Consider the following 27,596-nt stretch of genomic DNA (forward strand, 5'->3'; position numbering starts at 1 on the left):
GGAGAAGGTATACTGTAGGTGTACGTGGCGCTTATTTGAGAGAAAGTATCAAATAAACACAGAAACATATAACTACAGTACACAAGATCAAACATGTTCACACACAAACAACAGCAGGTGGAGAACCAAAGTCTCTCTCTCTCTCTCTCTCTCTCTCTCTCTCTCTCTCTCTCAAAGGACCAATGAGACCTCTCTCTCTCATGACAATGGTGGTAATGATGATAACAGTAATGAGGATGACAGACATAAACATAACAGTCTTACCACACTTACACTCTTAAAGGTAATTTATGGTTGAGCCAACGGGTAGACATGCACAGCATTTACCAGGAACACGATCTCCACAAACTTATGGAAAAATGCCTTCAAAAGGCCACATTGTCGGCTGTATAGTACTCTGCGCTATAACGCACCTTGCATTGAATTCCAGCCTACTAAAGTATACATTTATACTTATAAAAATATTTAGGGATTCTGTGTGAACCTGTCTTTATGAACTATCTTTCCCACAATGCACTGCTGAGAAAGAGAGACAGAGAGAGAGGGGGGGAGGGAGGGAGAGAGGTAGAGAGAGAGAGAGAGAGAGAGTGAGTGAGTGTGAGAGAAGGAGAGAGAGAGAGAGAGAGAGAGAGAGAGAGAGAGAGTGAGAGAGAGAGAGAGAGAGAGTGAGAGAAGGAGAGAGAGAAGGAGAAAGAGAGATAGAGAGTGAGAGAGAGAGGGAGAGAGAGAGAGAGTGAGAGAAGGAGAGAGAGCGAGAGAGAGTGAGAGAGAGAGAGAAGGAGAGAGAGTGAGAGAGAAGGAGAGAGAGTGAGAGAAGGAGAGAGAGTGAGAGAAGGAGAGAGAGAGAGACAAAAGTAAAATGTCTACTGTTTGCTGATGATCTGGTGCGTCTGTCCCCATCCAAGGACAGGCCTACAGCAGCACCTAGATCTTCTGCAAAGATTCTGTCAGACCAGGGCCCTGACAGTATATCTCAGTAAGGCAAAAATAATTGTGTTCCAAAAAAGGTCCAGTTGCCAGGACCACAAATACAAATTCAATTTTGACACTGTTGCTGTAGAGCACAGTAAAAACTATACATACTGTACCTCGGCCTAAACATCAGCACCACAGGTAAACTTCCACAAAGCTGTGAACGATATGAGAGACAAGGCAAGAAGGGTATTCTATGCCATCAAAAGGAACATCAAATTCGACATCCCAATTAGAATCTGGCTAAAAATACTTGAATCAGTTATAGAACCCATTGCCCTTTATGGTTGTGAGGTCTGGGTTCTGCTCACCAACTAAGAATTCACAAAATGGGACAAACACCAAATTGAGACTTTGCATGTAGAATTCTGCAATAACATCCTCTGTGTACAACGTAAAAGATCAACTGATACACGTAGAGCAAAATTAGGCCACTAATTATCCAAATCCAGGAAGGAGACGTTAAATTCTACAACCATCTAAAAGGAAGATATTCCCAAACAAAGCCATCACCTACAGAGAGATTAACCTAGAGAAGAGCCCCTAAAAGCAAGCTATTCCTGGGGCTCTGTTCACAAACACAAACAGACCCCACAGAGCCCCAGGACAGCAACACAATTAGACCCAACCAAGTCACGAGAAAACAAAAAGATAATTACTTGACACATTGGAAAGATTTTCATATAAACTGAGAAAACTAGAATGCTATTTGGCCCTTAACAGAGAGTCCACAGTGGCAGAATACCTGACCACTATGACTGACCCTAAATTAAGGAAAGCTTTAACTATGTACAGACTCAGTGAGCATTGCCTTACTCTCAAGAGAAGACAGGCTGTGCACACTGCCCACAAAATTAGGTGGAAACTGAGCTGCACTTCCTAACCTCCTGCCGAATGTATGGCCATATTAGAGACACATATTTCTTCAATACACAGACCCACAAAGAATTCTAAACAAAATCCAATTTTGATCTATTGGGTGAAATACCACAGTGTGCCATCACAGCAGCAAGATTTGCGACCTGTTGCCACGAGAAAAGGGCAACCAGTGAAGAACAAACACCATTGTAAATACAACCTATATTTGTGTTTATTCATTTTCCCTTTTGTACTTGAACTATTTGCACATCATAAAAAAAACACGGTACATAGTTGGACATTTTTAAACCTTTGAAACTTTTGTGAGTGCAATGTTCACTGTACATTTTTTATTGTTTATTTCACTTTTGTTCATTATCTATTTCACAACATATGTTTCCATGAGAGAGAGAGAGAGAGAGAGAGAGAGAGAGAGAGAGAGAGAGAGAGAGAGAGAGAGAGAGAGAGAGAGAGAGAGAGAGAGAGAGAGAGAGCGATAGGAGGGCTGTCAGACTGTAGCTGAGACTCACGGTTGGAGAACAGAGATTGAATTAACCCTAGGGGATCCCTCTCTCCCCGTTTCTCTCCGTCTCTCCCTCCCTCTGTGCTTCCATGGCTTTGGGGAAGTAGCAGGTAGCGTTGGTTGGTCTGCTCTATGCCCCTTTTCCCTTTGCTCTCCGCCTCTCCCTCCTTCCTCGTCCTCTCTCTCTCTATTGTTGCGTAATAACACAGTGGTAGAGATTGGTGAACTACAGTACTGTACGTTCACTGATATTTCCCTCTTTTCCTTAAATAAACAAAAATGATATCTGTCCGTCTGCTAAGATCAACTGTGTGTGTCGAATGTTGAACATGTGATTATTATTATGCTCTCAGAATGTCAAACATCTAAACACAGTGAAAAAAGAAATGCTGACATAGGTGGGGAAAATGCACATGGATTGTGTGGGATGTACCACATCTCCATATTCTCATTATACATTAATTAAGATCATAAGTATTATACACACACACACACGCACACGCACACACACACACACACACACACACACACACACACACACACACACACACACACACACACACACACACACACAAACTAATGCATTCTCATTCCTATTCCTCCAGTACTGATCATGATGACGCCGGAGTGGATGGCTGCCGTTTTATCGGCTCTTAATCTTATCGGCTCTTAACCAACCAACACTATTTTATTTGTTTTTTCGCGTTGTTCGTAACTTGTTTTGTACATAATGTTGCTGCTTCCATCTAATATGACCGAAAAGAGCTTCTGGACATCAGAACTGCGATTACTCACCTCAGATTAGTTTTTTTAGGTACCGGAGGGATATACTACAGACACCTGACCAGGCCCTCATCCCAGTCATTCGCTGGAGAAGGAAACTGAGATTTTGCGGAAAAAGATCAGGGTGCCTAGCTAACGTTCAATCACTGGAAAATAAATGGGATGAACTGAAAGCACGTTTATCCTACAAACGGGACATTAAAAACTGTAATATCTTATGTTTCACCGAGTCGTGGATGAACGACGACATTAATAATATACAGCTGGCGGGTTATACACTCTATCAGCAGGATAGAACAGCAGCCTCTGCTAAGACACGGGGCGGAGGCATAAGCATATATGTAAACAACAGCTGGTGCACGATATCTAAGGAAGTCTCGAGGTTTTGCTCGCCTGAGGTAGAGTATCTCATGATAAGCTGCAGACCACACTATCTACCTAGAGAGTGTTCATCTCTATTTTTTTGTAGCTGTCTTACATACCACCACAGACCGATGTTGGCACTAAAACCGCACTCAATGAGATGCATACCGCCATAAGCAAACAGGAAAACGCTCATCCAGAGGCGGCGCTCCTAGTGGCCGGGGACTTTAATGCAGGGAAACTGAAGTCAGTTTTACCTAATTTATATCAGCATGTTAAGTGTGCAACCAGAGGTAAAAAACTCTATATCACCTTTACTCCACACACAGAGACGCGTACAAAGCTCTCCCTCACCCTCCATTTGGCAAATCTGATCATAATTATATCCTCCTGATTCCTGCTTACAAGCAAAAACTAAAGCAGGAAGCCCCAGTGACTCGGTCTATAAAAAGTGGTCAGATGCTAAACTACAGGACTGTTTTGCTAGCACAGACTGGAATATGTTCCAATATTCTTCCGATGGCATTGAGGTGACACAACATTTTTTTGTGTGTGTATTTTTACCTTTATTTAACTAGGCAAGCCAGTAAAGAACAAATTCTTATTCACAATGATGGCCTAGGAACAGTGGGTTAACTGCCTTGTTCAGGGGCAGAACGACAGATTTTTACCTTTTCAGCTCAGGGATTCGATTTAGCCACCTTTCAGTTACTGGCCCAACGCTCTAACCACTAGGCTACCTGCCACCCCAGTGACATCAGTCACTGGCTTTATCAATAAGTGCATCGAGGACATTGTCCGAACAATGACAGTAAGTACAGTATATACCCCAACCAGAAGCCATGGATTACAGGCAACAATCGCACTGAGCTAAAGGGTAGAGCTGCCGCTTTCAAGGAGCGGGACTCTAACACGGAAGCTTATAAGAAATCCCACTATGCCCTCTGACGAACCATCAAACAGGCAAAGCGTCAATACAGGACTAAGATCGTATCGTACTACACCGGGTCCGACGCTCGTCGGATGTGGCAGGGCTTGCAAACTATTACAGACTACAAAGGGAAGCACAGCCGAGAGCTGGCCAGTGACACGAGCCTACCAGACAAGCTAAATAACTTCTATGCTCGCTTCGAGGCAAGTAACACTGAAACATGTATGAGAGCATCAGCTGTTCCGGACGACTGTGTGATCACACTCTCCTCAGCCGATGTGAGTAAGACCTTTAAACAGGTCAACATTCACAAGGCTGCAGGGCCAGACAGATTACCAGGGCTTGTACTCCGAGCATGTGCTGACCAACTGGCAAGTGTCTTCACTGATATTTTCAAACTCTCCCTGTCTGAGTCTGTAATACCAACATGTTTCAAGCAGTCCCTGTGCCCAAGAACCCTAAGGTAACCTGCCTAAATGACTACCGACCCATAGCACTCACATCTGTAGCCATAAAATGCTTTGAAAGGCATGGCTCATATCAACACCATTATCCCAGAAACTCTAGACCCACTCCAATTTGCATACCGCACCATCACTGGGGCCAAGCTTCCTGCCATCCAGGACCTCTATACCAGGCGGTGTCAAAGGAAGGCCCTAAAAATTGTCAATGACTCCAGCCACCATGGTCATAAACTGTTCTCTCTGCTACCGCACGGCAAGCGGTACCGGAGCGCCAAGTCTAGGTCCAAGAGGCTTCTAAACAGCTTCTACCCCAAAGCCATAAGACTCCTGAACAGCTAATCAAATGACAACCCGGACTATTTACATTGCCCCCCCCCCCCCCCCCCCCCCCCCTTATTCTACGCTGCTGCTACTCTCTGTTATTATCTATGCATAGTCACTTTAATAACTCTACCAACATGTACATATTACCTCAATTACCTCGAGACTGGTGCCCCCGCATATTGACTCTATACCGGTACCCCTAGATCAGCACTCCTAATATGTGAGGCTTGGCAGATATGGGCCCAAGTCTTCCCTGCCCATGTAACCTTTTTTACATTATGATCTAAAAGGCTAAACTGATCCTAGATCAGCACTCCTACTCTGAGATGTTTGACACATACTGAGCTTGTGTGTTTCGGTAAGCAATTTTACCATAAAGGGATAGATCAATCCAACAGCATCAGGTAGCAAGAGACTTCAAAGAACTGGGTTTGCTTGAGAGACAGAAATATACTGCCACACACACACACACACACACACACACACACACACACACACACACACACACACACACACACACACACACACACACACACACACACACACACACACATACACATGCCCACGCACACACATGCAAACAAACACAGTACAACTATTCTTCCCCTCTCTTCTTCTCCAACTATCCCTCAGAGGCTCCCTCCCGCTTTCTCTCCCTCTTTCGCTCCCTCTCACTCTAATTGACTGTTTTTTTACCATTTCATTTCATTTCATCTCATCTCATTTTCTTTTTTATACTCCATTTATATTTCCCCCTTCTTCACTAATTCCCCTGCCTCTTTCTCCTCAACCTCTCTCTCTCGGATGTCCTCCATCTGTTTTTCGTCAGGTTTTTTTCACCTCTTCATTTGCTCTTCTCTGCGACATGAATTGCTTCTCAAGAGTGGTAAACACCCCCTTAACCCCCACCCCACCATCCTCCGTAAAGCACGCTGCCCATGTCCACTAGCATTAGCATCACTGAATGAGCAAGGTGTGTGTGAAATAGGGGGGGAACTGTGTGTGAGATCATTATCCACATCCTCTACATTGTGGTTGAACTGACAACTAGATAAAGTAATAGTTGTGAGTCATTGGCACCCTATTCCCCATAGTACACTACTTTTGTCGTGGGCCCTGTTCAAAAGTAGTGCACTATAAACAAATTACAGATATTTGCTTTTATAGGAGACAGTGTGCCATTTGGGGTTCATCCATTATCAAAATAACAACGTCATTTAGTGATGGTCATTTGATTAACACTATAAGACGTTGGGGGTTTAGGCTCAGTAGAGGTTGTAGTAAAGAAAGTGCACTGTCTGTGTATCTTAATCTCACACCTGGAATGTCTGAAGGCATTTACACACGTTCTGTCTGTCTGTTTACCCTCTCTCCCTCTATTTCTTCCTCTCTCTCTCTCTCTTTCGCTCTCTCTCAATTCATTTCAATTGAATAGCTTTATTGGCATGGTAAACATATATTTACATTGCCAAAGCAAGTGAAATAGATAATATATATATATTTTTTAAATGTACAGAAACCTTACACTCACAAAAGTTCCAAAAGAATAAAGACATTTCAAATGTCATATAATGTGCAAATAGTTCAAGTACAAAACAGAAAATAAATAAACATAAATATGGGTTGTATTTACAATGGTGTTTGTTCTTTACTGGTTGCCCTTTTCTTGGGACAACAGGTCACAAATCTTGCTGCTGTGATGGCACACTGTGGTATTTCACCCATAGATATGGGAGTTTATCAAAATTGGGTTTGTTTTCAAATTCTTTGTGGATCTGTGTAATCTGAGGGAAATATGTGTCTCTAATATGGTCATACATTTGGCAGAAGGTTAGGAAGTGCAGCTCAGTTTCCACCTCATTTTGTGGGCAGTGTGCACATAGCCTGTCTTCTCTTGAGAGCCAGGTCTGCCTACGGCATCCTATCTCAATAGCATTCTAGTTTCCCCTGTTTTTTTGTTGTTGAATTCTACATGCATAGTCTCAATTTGGTGTTTGTCCCATTTTGTAAGTTCTTAGTTGGTGAGCGGAACCCAGACCTCACAACCATAAAGGGCAATGGGTTCTATAACAGAAGCACCAGATCATCAGCAAACAGTGGACATTTGACTTCCGATTCTAGTAGGGTGAGGCCGGGTGCTGCAGACTATTTTAGTGCCCTCGCCAATTCGTTGATAAACAGTACCGGTCAACAGTTTGGACACACCTACTAATTTAAGGGTTTTTCTTTATTTTTACTATTTTCTGCATTGTAGAATAATAGTGAAGACATCAAAACTATGAAATAACACATATGGAATCATGTAATAACCCCCTAAAAGTGTTAAACAAATCTGAATATATTTTGAAGAATCTCTAATCTCAAATATAATTTTGATTTGTTTAACACTTTTTTGGTTATTAGATGATTCCATATGTGTTATTTCATAGTTTTGATGTCTTCACTATTATTCTACAATGTAATATATGTAAAATACATATAAAGAAAAACCCTGGCATGAGTAGGTGTGTCCAAACTTTTGAATGGTACTGCATATATTGAAGAGGGTGGGGCTTAAGCTGCATCCCTGTCTCACCCTACAGCCCTATGGAAAGAAATGTGTGTGTTCTTTGCCAATTGTAACAACAAACTTGTTGTTTGTGTACATGGATTATATTTCGTCGTATGTTCTCTCGCTCTTTCTCTCTCGGTCTGGCCATTTCCCTCTCTCAGTCTCCATCTCAGTCAGTCAGTCTTGTTGTCTATTGATGATACTGACTCAGATCTGTCTCCTTCATTTAGCATTAGATGACTGAGCAGCAGAGCATGTTCCCCCACTGCTCCTAAATGTCCCTCTCTTTCCCGTCTCCTCTCTTCCTCCATGGGGAAATGTAAGTGGGACAGAGGAGAGAAACAAACACATCAAATTTCAGTCTAGGCTTTTCACTCTTCTTTCCCCTAGTGACTCAACTCCCCTCGATGGATGCTGGCTCTCACTCAAAATACCCATCCTCCTCCTCCTCCTATCCCTGCACCCAATCTCAATTCAATTCAATTTAAGGGATTTATTGGCATTAGAAACATACAGTCGGAAGTTTACATACACATTAGCCAAATACATTTAAACTCAGTTTTTCACAATTCCTGACATTTAATCCGAGTAAAAATTCCCTGCCTTAGGTCAGTTAGGATCACCACTTTATTGTAAGAATGTGAAATGTCAGAATAATAGTAGAGAATTATTTATTTCAGCTTTAATTTCTTTCATCACATTCCCAGTGGGTCAGAAGTTTACATACACTCAATTAGTATTTGGTAGCATTGCCTTGAAATTGTTTAACTTGGGTCAAGCGTTACGGGTAGTCTTCCACAAGCTTCCCACAATATGTTGGGTGAATTTTGGCCCATTCCTCCTGACAGAGCTGGTGTAACTGAGTCAGGCTTGTAGGCCTCCTTGCTCGCACACGCTTTTTCAGTTCTGCCCACAAATTTTCTATAGGATCGAGGTCAGGGCTTTGTGATGGCCACTCCAGTACCTTGACCTTGTTATCCTTAGGCCATTTTGCCAAAACTTTGGAAGTATGTTTGGGGTCATTGTTCATTTGGAAAACACATTTGCGACCAAGCTTTAACTTCCTCACTGATGTCTTGAGATGTTGCTTCAATATATCCACATAATTTCCCCCCTCATGATGCCATCTATTTTGTGAAGTGCACCAGACCCTCCTGCAGCAAAGCACCCACACAACATGATGCTGCCACCTCCGTGCTTCACAGTTGGGATGGTGTCCTTCGGCTTTCAAGCCTCACCCCTTTTCCTCCAAACATAACAATGGTCATTATTGCCAAACAGTTCTATTTTTGTTTCATCAGACCAGAGCACATTTCTCCAAAAAGTACGAACTTTGTCCCCATGTGCAGTTGCAAGCGGTAGTCTGGCTTTTTTATGGCGGTTTTGGAACAGTGGCTTCTTCCTTGCTGAGTGGCCTTTCAGGTTATGTTGATATAGGACTCTCAGGTTATGTTGATATAGGACTCGTTTTGGGGTGGCAGGTAGCCTAGTGGTTAGAGTGTTGGATTAGTAACCGCAAGGTTGCAAGATCGAGTCCCCGAGCTGACAAGGTAAAAATCTGTTGTTCTGCCCCTGAACAAGGCAGTTAACCCACTGTTCCTAGGCCTTCATTGAAAACAAGAATTGGTTCTTAACTGACTTACCTAGTTAAATACATAAATAAAATAGGACTTGTTTCGCTGTGGATATACACACTTTTGTGACTGTTTCCTCCAGCATCTTCACAAGGTCCTTTGCTGTTGTTCTGGGATTGATTTGCACTTTTCGCACCAAAGTACGTTCATCTCTAGGAGACAGAACCCGTCTCCTTTCTGAGTGGTATGACGGCTGTGTGGTCCCATGGTGTTTATACTTGCGTACTATTGTTTGTACAGATGAACGTTTTAACTTCGGGTGTTTGGAAATTGCTCCCAAGGATGAACCAGACTTGTGGAGGTCTACAATTTTTTTTTCTGAGGTCTTGGCTGATTTCTTTTCATTTTCCCATGATGTCAAGCAAAGAGGCACTGAGGTTGAAGGTAGGCCTTGAAATACATCCACAGGTACACCTCCAATTGACTCAAATTATGTCAATTAGCCTATCAGAAGCTTCTAAAGCCATGACATAATTTTCTTGAATTTTCCAAGCTGTTTAAAAGCACAGTTAACTTAGTGTATGTAAACTTCTGACCCACTGGAATTGTGATACAGTAAATCATAGGTGAAATAATCTGTCTGTAAACAATTGTTGGAAAAATTACTTGTGTCCCGCACAAAGTAGATGTCCTAATAAACTTGCCAAAACTATAGTTTGTTAACAAGAACTTTGTGAAGTGGTTGAAAAATGAGTTTTAATGACTCCAACCTAAGTGTATGTAAACTTCCAACTTCAACTGTATGTTTACATTGCCAAAGCAAGTGAAATAGATAAAACAAAAGTGAAATAAACAATAAAAATGAACAGTAAGCGCTACACTCACAGAAGTTCCAAAATAATAAAGGATGTCTAATATACAGTGTTGTAACGATGTGCAAATAGTTCAAGTACAAAAGGGGAAATAAACATAAATATGGGTTGTATTTACAATGGTGTTTGTTCTTCACTGGTTGCCCTTTTCTTGTAACAACAGGTCACAAATCTTGCTGCTGTAATGGCACACAGTGGTATTTCACCCATAGATATGGGAGTTCATCAAAATTGGATTTGTTTTCGAATTCTTTGTGCATATGTTCCTCTAAATATGTGTCTCTAATATGGTCATACATTTGGCAGGAGGTTAGGAAGTGCAGCTCAGTTTCCACCTCATTTTGTGGGCAGTGTGCACATAGCCTGTCTTCTCTTGAGAGCCAGGTCTGCCTACGGCGTCCTATCTCAATAGCAAGGCTATGCTCACTGAGTCTGTACATAGTTAAAGCTTTCGTTAAGTTTGGGTCACTAACAGTGTTAAAGTATTCTGCTAATGTGTACTCTCTGGTTAGAGACAAATAGCATACTAGTTTGCTCTGTTTCTTTGTTAATTCTTTACAATGTTTCAAGTAATTACCTTTTTGTTTTCTCATGATTTGATTGGGTCTAATTGTGTTACTGTCCTGGGGCTCTGTGGGGTCTGTTTGTGTTTGTGAACAGAGCCCCAGGATCAGCTCTCTTAGGGGACTCTTCTCCAGGTCCATCTCTCTGTAGGTGATGGCTTTGTTATGGAAGGTTTGGGAATCGCTTCCTTTTCGGTGGTTTTAGAATTAAACGTCTCTAATTCTGCTCTGCATGCATTATTTTGGTGTTTTACGTTGTACACTGAGGGTATTTTTGCAGAATGCTTTGATGCCTCATGATTGAGCATAGCTCTGTTCAAGTAGAGTGTTATTTTGCAGTGATCTGATAGGGTTGTCAGTGGACTGACTGTGAACGCTCTAAGATACTCTGGGTTAAGGTCAGTGATAAAGTAGTCTACAGTACTACTGCCAAGAGATGAGCTATAGGTGTACCTACCAAAGGAGTCCCCTCGAAGCCTATCATTGACTATGTACATAACCAGCGTCCGACAGAGCTGCAGGAGTTGTGACCCATTTTGTTGGTTATGCTGTCGTAGTTGTGTCTAGGGGGGCATATGGGGGAGGGAATGCTGTTACATCCAGGTAGGTGTTTGTCCCCCTGTGTGCTGAAGGTGTCAGGTTCTTGTCCAGTGCTGGCATTTAGGTCGCCACAGACTAGTACATGTCTCTGAGCCTGGAAATGGTTGATCTCCCCCTCTAGGATGGAGAAGCTGTCATTGTTAAAGTAAGGGGATTCTATTGAGGGGATGTAGGTAGCACACATGGACATTTTTCTCTGTTGATATCATTTCCTTAATCATTTCTAGGCAGATGTAAAATGTTCCTGTTTTGACGAATTTAATAGAGTGGGTTAGGTCTGCTATATACCAAATGTACATATCCCCTGAGTCCCTGTTTCACACCTGGTAGTTTGATGGATGGGACTACCAGCTCTCTGTAACCTAGAGGGCAACCAGTGGGTCCATCTCCTTTATACCATGTCTCTCTCTCTTTCTCTCTCCCTGTTGTTCTCGCTACCCTGTCCCCTCTCTCTCTTTTCAGGATGACAGATTGGCATGTTAACATTTTTGGATTAAAATGAAAGAATAAACCAATATATATACACATATGGTTCTTTATATTTTTCATTCTCTGTCTCGCTCCTCTCTCTCTGTCCCCCCTCGTCCCTGATCCATTCACACATCACGGTTTACGGGTTCACTTGTCTCCACTCCACAAATTCCCACTGTGGTCTCTCTGCGTGTTTATCGTGGTGTTCTCCCTTCCCTACCCCCTCTATCCATCTATTTCCTGACTCATGTCTCTCTCCCGCTCTCTCACAGATGACTGAGAATGGAATGTTAACATGATTGGATTCAAATGAAAGAATAAACAAATATACATACATATTGTCTTCTATATTTCCCATACTCTGACGCTCAACATCATCAATGACACAGAAAATATGTTTCAATTATGCATTTTGCCTCTGAAGAAATTTAGGACTTGATTGAGCGTTGAGCATTAAATGTAATTTAATGCATTTTTCCATTTGGGGTTTACACTAAAACCATCAGGAGGAAATCATTTGGTTGTACTTCAATCAGGAGTTGCTCTGAGGTAAAAAAGAGGAATGAAAGATATTTTAGATCCCACTGGAATTACAGAGGAGTTCCTCTGATGATCTATTTCTTTTAGAAGGATTTTACCTCAAGATATGGAACCAGCGTGGAGCAGCGAGAGAGTGTGTGTGTTTGTGTGTGTGAGTGTGCTTGCGTGCACGTGCTTGCGAGTGCGTGTGTTAATGTGTGTGCAGAGTACAGCAGCTCCAGTTGGCTCCAGGACAAAGGGAGAGAGAGTATGCTGTTCATTACTGCAGATGTGGTATAGGGAGGAGGACAGCTGATTGCGGTCACAGGACTATCAGAAACCATCTGCACCTTCAGCCGCATGCAGACAGGGGTGCTGACAAGACAACAACTCCCACAGGACATGGGAGAAACAGTATCTGTGTCCCAAATGCCACCAAATTCCCTTTTATGACGCACCACTTCTGCAATGTGTGACTTTGTTGACGACCCGACCAAATTCACATCACATATTCACAATGTGTGTTATAGATATGTCATTCTCATTGAAAGCAAGTCCAAGAAGTGGTAGATTTGTTATGTGTCCTATTTCTATACTTCCCGTTCTTAAAGTTTCTTTTTAGCATCGTTTACTGTGTGTCTTTTACACCAGCTTCAAACAGCTGAAAATGCAATGTTTTTGGTTATGGAAAATACATTCACAGCGGTTTAGATGGGAAAGTGATTTTCTGCACTAAACTTAATTTTTTTGTCACGTAAACTGAAATTCAGCAAACTAATAGAATTTTAGCAACCAGGAAATGGCAGAGTGATTTCTGCATAGTGCATACCATAAAAAAATATACAGTACCAGTCAAAAGTTTGGACACACCTACTCATTCAAGGGTTTTTGTTTATTTGTACTATTTTCTACATTGTAGAATAATAGTGAAGACCTCAAAACTATGAAATAACACATACGGAATCACGTAGTGACCAAAAAAGTGTTAAACAAATCAAAACATATTTTATATTTGAGATTCTTCAAAGTAGAAACCCTTTGCCTTTTTATTTATTTATTTCACCTTTATTTAACCAGGTAGGCTAGTTGAGAACAAGTTCTCATTTACAACTGCGACCTGGCCAAGATAAAGCATTGCAATTCGACACATGCAACAACACAGAGTTACACTTGGAATAAACAAAACATATAGTCAATAATACAGTAGAAAAATAAGTCTATATACAATGTGAGCAAGTGAGGTGAGATAAGGGAGGTGAAGGCAAAAGAAAGGCCATGGTGGCGAAGTAAATACAATATAGCACGTAAAACACTGGAATGGTAGATTTGCAGTGGAAGAATGTGCAAAGTAGAAATAGAAATAATGGGGTGCAAAGGAGAAAAATAAATAAATAAATACAGTAGGGGAAGCGGTAGTTGTTTGGGCTAAATTATAGATGGGCTATGTACAGGTGCAGTAATCTGTGAGCTGCTCTGACAGCTGGTGCTTAAAGCTAGTGAGGGAGATAAGTGTTTCCAGCTTCAGAGATTTTTGCAGTTCGTTCCAGTCATTGGCAGCAGAGAACTGGAAGGAAAGATGACCAAAGGAGGAATTGGCTTTGGGAGTGACCAGTGAGATATACCTGCTGGAGCGCGTGCTACGAGTGGGTGCTGCTATGGTGACCAGTGAGCTGAGATAAGGCGGGGCTTTACCTAGCAGAGACTTGTAGATAACCTGTAGCCAGTGGGTTTGGCGACGAGTATGAAGCGAGGGCCAACCAAAGAGAGCGTACAGGTCGCAATGGTGGGTAGTGTATGGGGCTTTGGTGACAAAACGGATGGCACTGTGATAGACTGCATCCAGTTTGTTGAGTCGAGTGTTGGAGGCTATTTTATAGATGACATCACCGAAGTCGAGGATCGGTAGGATGGTCAGTTTTACGAGGGTATGTTTGGCAGCATGAGTGAAGGATGCTTTTGTTGCGGAATAGGAAGCCAATTCTAGATTTAATTTTGGATTGGAGATGCTTAATGTGAGTCTGGAAGGAGAGTTTACAGTCTAACCAGACACCTAGGTATTTGTAGTTGTCCACGTATTCTAAGTCAGAGCCGTCCAGAGTAGTGATGCTGGACGGGCGAGCAGGTGCGGGCAGTGATCGGTTGAATAGCATGCATTTAGTTTTACTTGCGTTTAAGAGCAGTTGGAGGCCACGAAAGGAGAGTTGTATGGCATTGAAGCTTGTCTGGAGGTTAGTTAACACAGTGTCCAAAGAGGGGCCAGAAGTATACAGAATGGTGTCGTCTGTGTAGAGGTGTATCAGAGAATCACCAGCAGCAAGAGCAACATCATTGATGTATACAGAGAAGAGAGTCGGCCCGAGGATTGAACCCTGTGGCACCCCCATAGAGACTGCCAGAGGTCCGGACAACAGGCCCTCCGATTTGACACACTGAACTCTATCAGAGAAGTAGTTGGTAAACCAGGCGAGGCAATCATTTGAGAAACCAAGGCTGTCGAGTCTGCCAATAAGAATGTGGTGATTGACCGAGTTGAAAACCTTAGCCAGGTCAATGAATACGGCTGCGCAGTAATGTCTCTTATCGATGGCGGTTATGATGTCGTTTAGGACGTTGAGCGTGGCTGAGGTGCACCCATGACCAGCTCTGAAACCAGATTGCATAGCGGAGAAGGTACGGTGGGATTCGAAATGGTCGGTAATCTGTTTGTTAACTTCGAAGACAGGGTAGGATAGATATAGGTCTGTAGCAGTTTGGGTCTAGAGTGTCACCCCATTTGAAGAGGGGGATGACCGCGACAGCTTTCCAATCTTTGGGAATCTCAGACAATATGAAAGAGAGGTTGAACAGGCTAGTAATAGGGGTTGCAACAATTTCAGCAGATAATTTTAGAAAGATAGGGTCTAGATTGTCTAGCCCGGCTGATTTGTAGGGGTCCAGATTTTGCCGCTCTTTCAGAACATCAGCTATCTGGATTTGGGTGAAGGAGAAATGGTGGGGGCTTTGGCGGGTTGCTGTGGAGGGTGCCGGGCAGTTGACCGGGGTAGGGGTAGCCAGGTGGAAAGCATGGCCAGCCGTAGAAAAATGCTTATTGAAATTCTCAATTATAGTGGATTTATCGGTGGTGACAGTGTTTCCTAGCCTCAGAGCAGTGGGCAGCTGGGAGGAGGTGCTCTTATTCTCCATGGACTTTACAGTGTCCCAGAACTTTGAGTTAGTACTACAGGATGGCAAACCTGTCTCTCCTCTCTGGGGACGTTCCCAGTGCTTGGAAGGCAGCCACGGTTCGTCCTTTATTTAAAGGGGGAGAACAAGCTGATCCTAACTGTTATAGGCCTATTTCTATTTTGCCCAGTTTATCAAAAGTGATCGAAAAACTTGTCAATAATCAACTGACTGGCTTTCTTGATGTCTATAGTATTCTCTCTGATATGCAATCTGGTTTCCACTTGGGTTATGGATGCGCCACTGCAACCTTAAAGGTCCTCAATGATGCCACCATTGCCCTTGATTCTAAGCAATGTTGTGCTGCTATTTTTATTGACTTGGCCAAAGCTTTTTATACGGTAGACCATTCCATTCTTGTGGGCCGGCTAAGGAGTATTGGTGTCTTTGAGGGATCTTTGGCCTGGTTTGCTAAATACCTCTCTCAAAAAGTGCAGTGTATAAAGTCTGAACATCTGCTGTCTCAGCCACTGCCTGTCACCAAGGGAGTACCCCAAGAATTGATCCTAGGCCCCACGCTCTTCTCCATTTACAGTAACAATATAGCTCAGGCAGTAGGAAGCTCTCATCCATTTATATGCTGATGATACAGTCTTATACTCAGCTGGCCCCTCCCCGGATTTTGTGTTAAATACTCTACAAGCTTGTCCAACAAGCTTTCTTTGCCCTTAACCTTGTTCTGAACACCTCCAAAAACAAAGGTCATGTGGTTTGGTCAGAAGATCCCCTCTCCCCACAGGTGTGATTACTACCTCTGAGGGTTTAGAGCTTGAGGTAGTCACCTCATACAAGTACTTGGGAGTATGGCTAGATGGTACACTGTCCTTCTCTCAGCCCATATCAAAGCTGGAGGCTAAAGTTCAATCTAGACTTGGTTTCCTCTATCGTAATCGCTCCTCTTTCACCCCAGCTGCCAAACTAACCCTGATTCAGATGACCATCCTACCCATGCTAGATTACGGAGACGTAATTTATAGATCAGCAGGTAAGAGTGCTCTCGAGAGGTTAGATGTTCTTTACCATTCGGCCATCATATTTGCCACCAATGCTCCTTATAGGACACATCACTGCACTCTATACTCCTCTGTAAACTGGTCATCTCTGGATACTCGTCGCAAGACCCACTGGTTGATGCTTATTTATAAAACCCTCTTAGGCCTCACTCCCCCCATCGGAGATATCTACTACAGCCCTCATCCTCCACATACAACACCTGTTCTGCCAGTCACATTCTGTTAAAGATCCCCAAAGCTCGTCTTTTCAGTTCGCTGCAGCTAGCGACTGAACGAGCTGCAACCCACGGTTATATCCGCGGGGTGGGCGGGTATAGGGTCATGAAATATTGTGTGTATGAAGGGCGGGTGGGTGGCGGGCGGGTTGAATAATGAGAAAGAGATACCTTCAAAATTCATAAATGAAACATTATTGTGCAATTTATATCTATAGGCTACATTGAGGTTTTTCTTACATTATTTTAGGCTATCTGGCTATCTATTAGTGTGTAAGCCTCACCTTTACGGCCAAACTGTCCCTGCGCCAAATAGCCTACACACCGATTGCCAAAATCTTTTGGGAATGGGCAGAAAAAGTTCATGTCGATCCAAGGAGGCAAAAGGGACAATGTAGGAGTTTAATTCAATAAGAGAAAATCTGTGAAATGGAGAGTTGGAAATAAAGAGAAGGGAGGGACAGAAAAGTAATGTTTGGGAAAGATTAAGTGAAGCGGCAAAAGACGATGATAGCAGTGCCGGCCAGCTATGTTATGTATAATTATTGTGAAATGCTATACAAATTCGACAGTCACAAGATAGGACTTCAAATAGGTCTGTGGCATGTCAAGGGACCTGTATCCTACTGTTCAGATGGGTTAAATGGAAACTGAAACCTGGACAATGATTCAGCCTTAATATTAACTCCTGCAGAATTAAGTATTTCTTGCAGTAAAATGATACACCAAATGTAGGCTACATTTTTACTTCGCTTTCTTTCAGCATCTTGAGAGAATGTGAATGCACAGTTAGCATCTCTACAGACGGTATCTATCTTTATTAGCATCATAAAAGCTAATAGTAGCCTATTTCAACCACATACAATATGCATCCAAGCAGAACTGAAATATTTCACAGCCTTCTATTTCCTTACAACCGATCTAAATGATGTCATTTGGAAATTTAACATAGAAAATCTTTACTTGTTTTTTTTTTATAGCATTTTCTCACTGGTCCCTAAATGTCTTCCCTCTGCAAAATAAGCATTTTCTATGTTAGCGGGTTAGGGTCAGGTGCATCTTGTAGTAAACCATGTACATCTTGCAGTAAACCATGTACATCTTGCAGTAAACCATGTACATCTTGCAACCATGTACATCTTGCAGTAAACCATGTACATCTTGCAGTAAACCATGTACATCTTATTTATTTATTTTTTTAAATTTTTTATCCCCTTTTCTCCCCAATTTTTCGTGGTATCCAATCGCTAGTAATTACTATCTTGTCTCATCGCTACAACTCCCGTACGGGCTCGGGAGAGACGAAGGTCGAAAGCCATGCGTCCTCCGAAGCACAACCCAACCTAGCCGCACTGCTTCTTTAACACAGCGCGCCTCCAACCCGGAAGCCAGCCGCACCAATGTGTCGGAGGAAACACCGTGCACCTGGCCCCCTTGGTTAGCGCGCACTGCGCCCGGCCCGCCACAGGAGTCGCTGGAGCGCGATGAGACAAGGATATCCCTACCGGCCAAACCCACCCTAACCCGGACGACGCTAGCCCAATTGTGCGTCGCCCCACGGACCTCCCGGTCGCGGCCGGCTGCGACAGAGCCTGGGCGCGAACCCAGAGACTCTGGTGGCGCAGTTAGCACTGCGATGCAGTGCCCTAGACCACTGCGCCACCCGGGAGGCCCAAACCATGTACATCTTGCAGTAAACCATGTACATCTTGCAGTAAACCATGTACATCTTGCAGTAAACCATGTACATCTTGCAGTAAACCATGTACATCTTGCAGTAAACCATGTACATCTTGAAGTTGCCTCTGCCGAGTCCTCAACCAGCGGATGTTCCCGTTTTTAGGGGAAACGGAAAGAGAGCCTGTGACATTCCGCTTTTGGACGGTAACAAGGCACACTCCATCTTAACTTCTCTTCCACGTTTACTGGATTGGTTGAAAGTGCAGAAGAGAACCTCCGCAAAGTTTATTTTTTCTCTCTCCTCGACAAGAATCTAGTTGCAGACGTTTCTTTTTACGCCTTCTACGTGATGTTACTTCAAGACTAGCTTCTCTCTTTGGTCATGTCCTTTTCTCCATCTTTAAATGAAGTGTATTACTGCTATCATCCCCTCCGCTCATCCTCCCCTCTCTTTCTATATGCATGCAGTACCACCTCTCCCTTTTTTTCTTTATTTCTCTTTCATTTTGTCTTTCCCCTCCTCTGTTCCTTTCTCACTTCATCCCAACTCCATTTTCTCTCCCCTCCCTCTCTCCGTGGCTCTCTTTGACCACTAATGGAATGCATGGTATTTCCTCCTCTCCTCCCCCTCTCTCTCCACCCCCTCTCAATCTCTCTCTTTCTATCCTCCCTCACTTGAGCCCACTGCCTCTCAGTAATGAAATGTCAACTTTGACATTTGTAAAATTAGTACTCCCATCAACATGTCTTTCATTGGGCTATAGGAACTAACAGTTAGTGTAGCATACCGTCTCGTTGAGTATGTTGATTAAGCAAACAACCAATCTATGCCTCCCCACTGACCATTCACCCTATCCTCTCCTCTCTCTCTCCCCTTTCTCCCTCTCTGTACCTCTTCTCTCTCTCCCTCTTCTCTCCTTCCTTCCTCGTCTCACTCCCTCTCTCATTCTCGCTCTCCTTCTCTATCTGTCTCCCTCCTCTCTCTCCCCCCTTCTCCCCTCACTCGCTCTCTGACTGTATCCTCTGTATTTATTGATAAGGTCTTTCACCTTACTTCATACTTCCTATATCTTGCCCTCTTTTGGCCTCTTTCTCTCTATCCTCACATTCCTTTTCCCCAGGATCGTTGCAAGTAATTCCACAGATTTACATTTTGTCTTCCATCTCTCCCCATCAGGGTTGGGGTCAATTCAAATTGAAGGCAGTCAATTCAGGAAGTGAAAAACATTTCACTTTTGAAATAAATATCTTAAACTTTTCCATTTTTTTGAGAAGTCGTTGAAAATAGCTGTCTTTTTTTCAATGATTAGATTGAAATTTCAGTTTACTTCCAGAATTGACTGACTTAAATTCGATTTGACCCCAACCATCTTCCCCATGTAATATGGGTCTTCAAATACCCCTATTGGAATGAATTGGAGAGTGCCTGCTGCCTGCATTAACAGCATATGAAGACATTTGCTTGGCAACGACGTATAACAATGCAAGAAGGGATAAGAAGGGATAGAGACGTATACATTTTCACTTACTAGATTTTTTCCAACTCTCCCCTCCCTCTCTCTCCATCTCTATACATGTAGCTGTCTTTCTGTCTAACCCTCTATTCATCCCTCACTCAAGCAAATCCAAAAGTTATATCACCATAGCAAGAGCTGCCTTCTGCAAACATTCCCAAAGATGTTCAATTAATACTGTTTAGATAGAGGAGTACAAACAAATGTTTCTGAAAAAGCAGAAAGGGAGATGCAAGGAGAGGGACAATCAGACAGAGAGGGATAGAGCAGAAAAAGGAGAAGAGAAAAGAGGGGATTAGAGGTGAAGCGGCTGCTATCCAGACAGTCAACCAGAGAGAAAGAAAAAAAAACAGAAAGACAGAGAAAAAGAGAGCCATAGCTAGATGGGCACACATGCACATGGACAGACGTAAATGGACAGAGACGGAGAGACAGACAGACAAAGACCTGGTTAACAAAGCGAGACTGAGACAGACAAACAGAGAGGCAGCCAGACAGAAGAACAGACAGACAGGCAGCAAGGGGGACAGGCAGAGAGGTAGACAGACAAACAGGCAGCCAGAAGAACAAACAGACAGACAGTCAGAGAAACAGACAAACAGAGAGGAAGAAAGACAAACAGGAAGCAAGAGAGACAAACAAACAAATAAATAAACAGACATGTTGGGGTGAAACACAACGGGACAGTGCGGGGAGGATGTGAAACAGGTAGCAGGAGAGAGAGAGAGAAATAGATCACCATGGTAACACTGAGACGAGTGAGAGCAGAGGTAAGAGGGAGAAGAGGAAGCATGCATGCAGTCCCCATGGTAACTGAAAAGGAGGAATCCCGAGCGAGAGAGATACATACCAAAAAAGACAAAAGAAATCCCTCATTATCATCCATCCTCCCCTCACTGTCTCCCAACCCTTCTTACCCCACCAACACTCTCTCTGTTTGTAAAGCCCCCATTATTGTGTGTGTGTGTGTGTGTGTGTGTGTGTGTGTGTGTGTGTGTGTGTGTGTGTGTGTGTGTGTGTGTGTGTGTGTGTGTGTGTGTGTGTGTGTGTGTGTAGAATGATCCTCTTAACTGGTATTTTGTTTGTGATATACTCATTGTGAGATTCTCATGTGATGTCATTCAAATCTCTACAGAGGATGTTGTTTCCGCAGCAAAGATATATAAAACATAAAAGATATAGCAACAACAAATGAATAACATTTGTTAAATCATGCAAATGGGAAATGGGAAAGAGCCGTGACACCAGATTTCACATGCAGGGTCCGTATCATTCCGCAGAAATCCTGCATTTGTCAATATGCCATTTAGCTAAGCTTAATAGACACTGGAATAGGCAGGTACATTTTTGGGTGAACCTGAATTTTTCCTGTCCTCTCCGCCGCTAAAGCTGTCAAATCCTCCCACGTTTCTAGTTTGAGTAGCTATTTTCAGCAACTGATATTTTTGAATTCAGTTGTCATATTGGCATGTAGTAGAGAGAATGATTTATTTAAGCTTTTATTTCTTTCACCACATTCCCAGTGGGTCAGAAGTTTACATACACTCAATTAGTATTTGGTAGCATTGCCTTGAAATTGTTTAACTTGGGTCAAACGTTACGGGTTGCCTTCCACTAGCTTCCCACAATAAGTTGGGTGAATTTTGGCCCATTCTTCCTGACAGAGATGGTGTAACTGAGTCGGGGTTGTAGGCCTCCTTGCTCGCACACGCTTTTTCAGTTCTGCCCACACATTTTCTATAGGATTGAGGTCAGGGCTTTGTGATGGCCACGACTTTGTTGTCCTTAAGCCATTTTGCCACAACTTTGGAAGTATGCTTGGGGTTATTGTTCATTTGGAAGACCCGTTTGCGACCAAGCTTTAACTTCCTAACTGATGTCTTGAGATATTGCTTCAATATATCCACATAATTTTCCAACCTCATGATGCCATCTATTTTGTGAAGTGCACCAGTCCCTCCTGCAGCAAAGCCCCCCCACAACATGATGCTGCCACCCCCGTGCTTCACGGTTGGGATGGTGTTCTTCGGCTTGCAAGCCTCCCCTTTTTCCTCCAAACATAATGATGGTCATTATGGCCAAACAGTTCTATTTTTGTTTCATCAGACCAGAGGACATTTCTCCAAAAAGTACGATCTTTGACCCCATGTGCAGTTGCAAAACGTAGTCTGGCTTTTTTATGGCGGTATTGGAGCAGTGGCTTCTTCCTTGCTGAGCGGTCTTTCAGGTTATGTCGATATAGGACTCATTTTACTGTGGATATAGATACTTTTGTACCTGTTTCCTCCAGCATCTTCACAAGGTCCTTTGCTGTTGTTCTGGGATTGATTAGCACTTTTCGCACCAAAGTACGTTCATCTCTAGGAGACAGAACGCCTCTCCTTCCTAAGCGGTGTGACGGCTGCGTCGTCCCATGGTGTTTATACTTGCGTACTATTGTCTGTACCGATGAACGTTTTAACTTCAGGTGCTTGGAAATTGCTCCCAAGGATGAACCAGACTTGTGGAGGTCTACAAAGTTTTTTCGAGGTCTTGGCTGATTTCTTTTGATTTTCCCATGATGTCAAGCAAAGAGGCACTGAGTTTGAAGGTAGGACTTGAAATACATCCACAGGTACACCTCCAATTGACTCATATTATGTCAATTAGCCTATCAGAAGCTTCTAAAGCCATGACATAATTTTCAGGAATTTTCCAAGCTGTTTAAAGGCACAGTCAACTTAGTGTATGTAAACTTCTGACCCACTGGAATTGTGATACAGTGAATTATAAGTGAAATTGTATGTCTGTAAACAATTGTTGGAAAAATTACTTGCGTCATGCACAAAGTAGATGTCCTAACCGACTTGCCAAAACTATAGCTAGTTAACAAGACATTTGTGGAGTGGTTGAAAAATGAGTTTTAAGGCTACAAAATAAGTATATGTAAACTTCTGACTTCAACTGTAAGTATTTATACTGGTAAATGTCAGGACCCGTTGAGAGAAACAGTCACTAATAGTCGGCAGAACCCAGAAGATGAGGCAGACACAGCAGTACTAGAGATGGTGGTTTAATAACAGAAAAAGATCTTCAGGCAAAGAATCTAAATCCACCATGACAAAAAATAAAGCCAAGAGGAAAAAATGGATATCCTCCAAAATACAAAGAAAATCCACAAAGTGGTAAGAACAGCAGGGAAAAAACAAACCTCAAAAGACTAATCAAAAATAAACAAGAACAAAACCAGAGAACCTCTGGAAAATCCAAACAAGAGAAATATATGTTCACAACAAGGCTGGGGCTGGGTGCTAACATACAAACACTGAGCAAAGAACTGAGGAACACACAGGGTTTAAATACCAACAAGGGAATGACACACAGGTGCAAACAATAATTAGAGCAAGGAAAAAACAAAAGGTTCAAAAAAGGTGCAATGGGGACATCTAGTGACCAAAACCTGAACAGTCCTGGCCAAAACCTGACAGGTAAATGTGTGCTTTCATATTGTTATCTTTGGCAACTGTGGTATAAGTGGGATAAACGTCTCCGTTCTGTACATTACCTTGGAGAAATGAACTCGGCTCCACCTTGTCCCACTGTGTCATCCATTAGTTCCAAGGTAACGTACAGAACGTCAGCGTTTATCCCTTACATAATGCATGCTCTAGAATGCCCTTCAAGCCAATCAGAAACGAGTATTCAAAAATGCCATATAAGCACATACCCCATAATTACAAAGCAAAAACAGTTTGACATTTTTGTAAAATGTATTACAAATAAAACACGGAAATATCACATTTACATAAGTGTTCAGACCCTTTACTCAGTACTTTGTTGAAGCACCTTCGACAGCGATTACAGCCTCAAGTATTCTTGGATATGAAGCTACAAGCTTGCCACACCTGTATTTGGGGAGTTTCTCACATTCTTCTCTGCAGATCCTCTCAAGCTTTGTCAGGTTGGATGGGGAGCATCGCTACACAGCTATTTTCAGGTCTCTCCAGAGATGTTCGATCAGGTTCAAGTCCGGGCTCTGGCTGGGCCACTCAAAGACATTCAGAGACTTGTCCCGAAGCCATTCCTGCATCGTCTTGCTGTGTGCTTTGGGTCATTGTCCTAGTGGAAGGTGAACCTTCGCCCCAGTCTGAGGTCCTGAGTGCTCTGGAGCAGGTTTTCATCAAAGATATCTCTGTACTTTGCTCCATTCCATTTTCCCTAAATCCTGACTAGTCTCCCAGTCCCTGCCACTGAAAAACATCCCCACAGCATGATGCTGCCACCACCATGTTCCACCGTAGGGATGGTGCCAGGTTTCCTCCAGACGTGATGCTTGGCATTTAGGCAAAAGAGTTCAATCTTGGTTTCATCAGACCAGAGAATCTTGTTTCTCATGGTCAGAGTCCTTTAAGTGCCATTTGGCACCAAGAGGGCTGTCATGTGCCTTTTACTGAGGAGTGGCTTCTGTATGGCCACTCTACCATAAAGGCCTGATTGGTGGAGTGCTGCAGAGATGGTTGTCCTTCTGGAAGGTTCTCCCATCTCCACAGAGGAACTCTGGAGCTCTGTCAGAGTGACCATTGGGTTCTTGGTCACCTCCCTGACCAAGGCCATTCTCTCCCGATTGCTCATTCTGGCCGGGTGGCCAGCTCTAGGAAGAGTCTTGGTCGTTCCAAACCTCTTCCATTTAAGAATGATGGAGGCCACTGTGTTCTTGGGACCTTCAATGCTGAATTTTTTTTTTTTACCCTTCCCCAGATCTGTGCCTCGACACAGTCCTGTCTCTGAGCTATACGGACAATTCCTTCGACCTCATGGCTTGGTTTTTGTTCTGACATGCACTGTCAACTGTGGAACCTTATATAGACAGGTGTGTGCCTTTCCAAATCATGTCCAATCAACTGAGTTCACCACAGGTGGACTCCAATCAAGTTGTAGAAACATCTCAAGGATGATCAATGGAAACAGGGTGCACTTGATCTCAATTTCGAGTCTCATAGAAAAGGTTCTGAATACTTACATAAATAAGGTATTTTTATATTTGTATAAATTTGCAAACATTTCTAAAAACCTGTTTTCGCCTTGTCATTATGGGGTATTGTGTGTATATTGATGAGGGAAATAATTTATTTAATCCATTTTAGAACAAGGCCTTAACATAACAAAATGCTGGAAAAGTCAAGGGGTCTGAATACTTTCCGAATGCACTGTATTCTATATATTCTATGCACATTTCATGCCAATATATCCCAAACGATAGAGCACTGCAAAGGTAATGTGGGTGTGTTTTGGACGACAGCACCCAGCAGCAGACAGACACTTAATCCCAAATGGCTCCCTATTCCCTTTATAGTGCACTTTATTTGACCACGGGCCCTGGTCAAGCGCAATATAAAAATAATAGGGTGCCATTTGGGATGTAGTCAGAGAGTTGAAATGAGTAAAGCATCTTGACCTGTCTAAATGTGCTGAGCTCGGGGAGGCATGGTGGCAGACAAACAGAATCTGCATCCCAAATTGCACCATTTTCCTTATATACTGCACTACTTTTAATCAGAGCCCTTTAGTGCACTATAAAGAGAACAGGGTGCCATTTGGGACACACACAGACAATCATCAAGGTGCCTACAAATAAATAACATGCAGATCAACAAGATGAGAGATAACAGCCTGGACTTAATGACATCATTGTCATTGACAGTACAGCACATGGCAATAGGAGCACAATAGGAGCTAAAGATACATAGGCCATTAGCCAGCTGGTATAGATGACAGCAAAATGGACCTGGCCAGTAAAAAAATAATAATCTGGAATAAATATCTGGAATAAGAAACTGAAATAAATATCTGAAATAAGAGATTTGAATAAATATCTGGAATACAAAACTGGAAAAAAGATATGTTGTGTATACACCATCAAATAATCTTAGAAGGAAAGACACAGATATAAACTGATTTCAAAGAAAAGAAGCTGTCTTAATAGGACATTGATGACTCACTCAAACCCATTGACATTGCCTTCGAGAGTTGAATATATTAGAATCACCAGATAAAAAATATATAGTTTGAAAAAATTTAAATAATGGATAGAATAACTGAAAAGTAAAAGTGAGTTGTACAGATTTTTAATGCAGATAAGATTGAGCAGCCATATTCATTCAACCATACAAAAAACCCTACACTCTACACAAAAGAGTTTGAAGAACCCTGGTTCCAGGTAAAACCCTTTTTGTGTTCCATGTAGGACCCCCTTATATGGAACCCTTTTAGGTTCTAGGTAGAACTTTTTTTAAATAAAAGTTGAAACTTCCAAAAATCCACCCTTGCATTGAAATCCAAATCAGTTTCACAGAGTAAACACTGTTGAATTCGTCCATCAGAGTTGGGGTAAATTCGGAATTTCATTAAATTCCACCCATGAATTTAAATTCACATTTGAATTTGAATTGGCCACACTCCACAGGAAGCAGACTTTAAATATCATTTTTATTAAAAAGGAAGTAGAATTGAATTCAAACCAATTCAAAGAAATTCAACTGAGACATGAATCATATGTCTCATTCCTTTGACAAATATTTTGCCAAAAGCATCTGCCACCTCTTACTAAAGAAAACAGATACCATGTTAAACATTAGTTTGATAGCTCAAAGATGTCAAACAGTATTTTATTCTTATTTTTGTCATTAGATGTTAGGTTGTTCCCTTCCATTCTAGAGTGAGATCTAATGCGTTCTGGGCAACAAAAGAAAGCTACTTATAGCTACTAGACCACTACTTATACAATTTTTATTTTATTTTTAATAATATGTTAAAACATAGTACTGGTAACCATACATGATGTCAAAAGGTATGGAATAAATTATCCATTAGAATTTCAAGTCATTTCATTGAATTCCTCTTCCTCTTATTCAAATTCAATGCAAATTCTGCTTCCTATGGGGTGTGGCCAATTAAAATTCAATTCAAAATTCAATAATTTAATTGGAATTAAAGACCAATTTGCAACTCAATTCAGAATTGACCCCAACCCTGTCGTCCATTACTGTGCATATAATGTAAGTGGCATAGTAAAAATCCCATGCAGTCAGTGCATGTTAGATTGACTTGCTATATCGCCCTAGTTTCAGTTCAGTTCATCTTTACAGTTCAAAGAGAATTTATTCAATTCAAGAATAAGCTATATTTGACGACAAACTAGTCTTAATAGGTCTTATCCAAATGTACAGTACAGATGATGTTTCCTATCAAAACTTTTGACTATCATCTTTGAACCAAAAGGTGATCGAGAGGGAGAATTCAAATGTATTTTTAAATAGCGACACTAAATACACCGGATTAAGTAATAGTGTGGGGAATTGTCTGAAAATATATTTTCCAAAACATTTGTTTTAAAACCCCATTAAAATCACCCAAGTCAATTTCAAAAATGGGTTAACTTTGGAATTGCTGTTTTGAGTGAAGAAGTTCCGGACATTTTCTGCAAAGATTCTGTTGTGAATAATACGATCACACTACGCATAATGAGGCTATTGTTTAGTACTGATATACAATTGACTTGAATATATTGAATATATACAGTTTATTATATTCTAAATAGCCCATGGC

At 42.2% G+C, this 27,596-nt stretch overlaps 1 protein-coding gene across 1 annotated transcript in view; it reads right to left on the minus strand.

The window, feature by feature from the left end:
• Window positions 1-27,596, minus strand: part of LOC120020302 (kin of IRRE-like protein 1) — a 77,739-nt gene that overhangs the window by 36,617 nt on the left and 13,526 nt on the right. The window lies entirely within an intron of this gene.

This window comes from Salvelinus namaycush, chromosome 25 (assembly GCF_016432855.1).
Source record: "Salvelinus namaycush isolate Seneca chromosome 25, SaNama_1.0, whole genome shotgun sequence".
Lineage (NCBI taxonomy): Eukaryota > Metazoa > Chordata > Actinopteri > Salmoniformes > Salmonidae > Salvelinus > Salvelinus namaycush.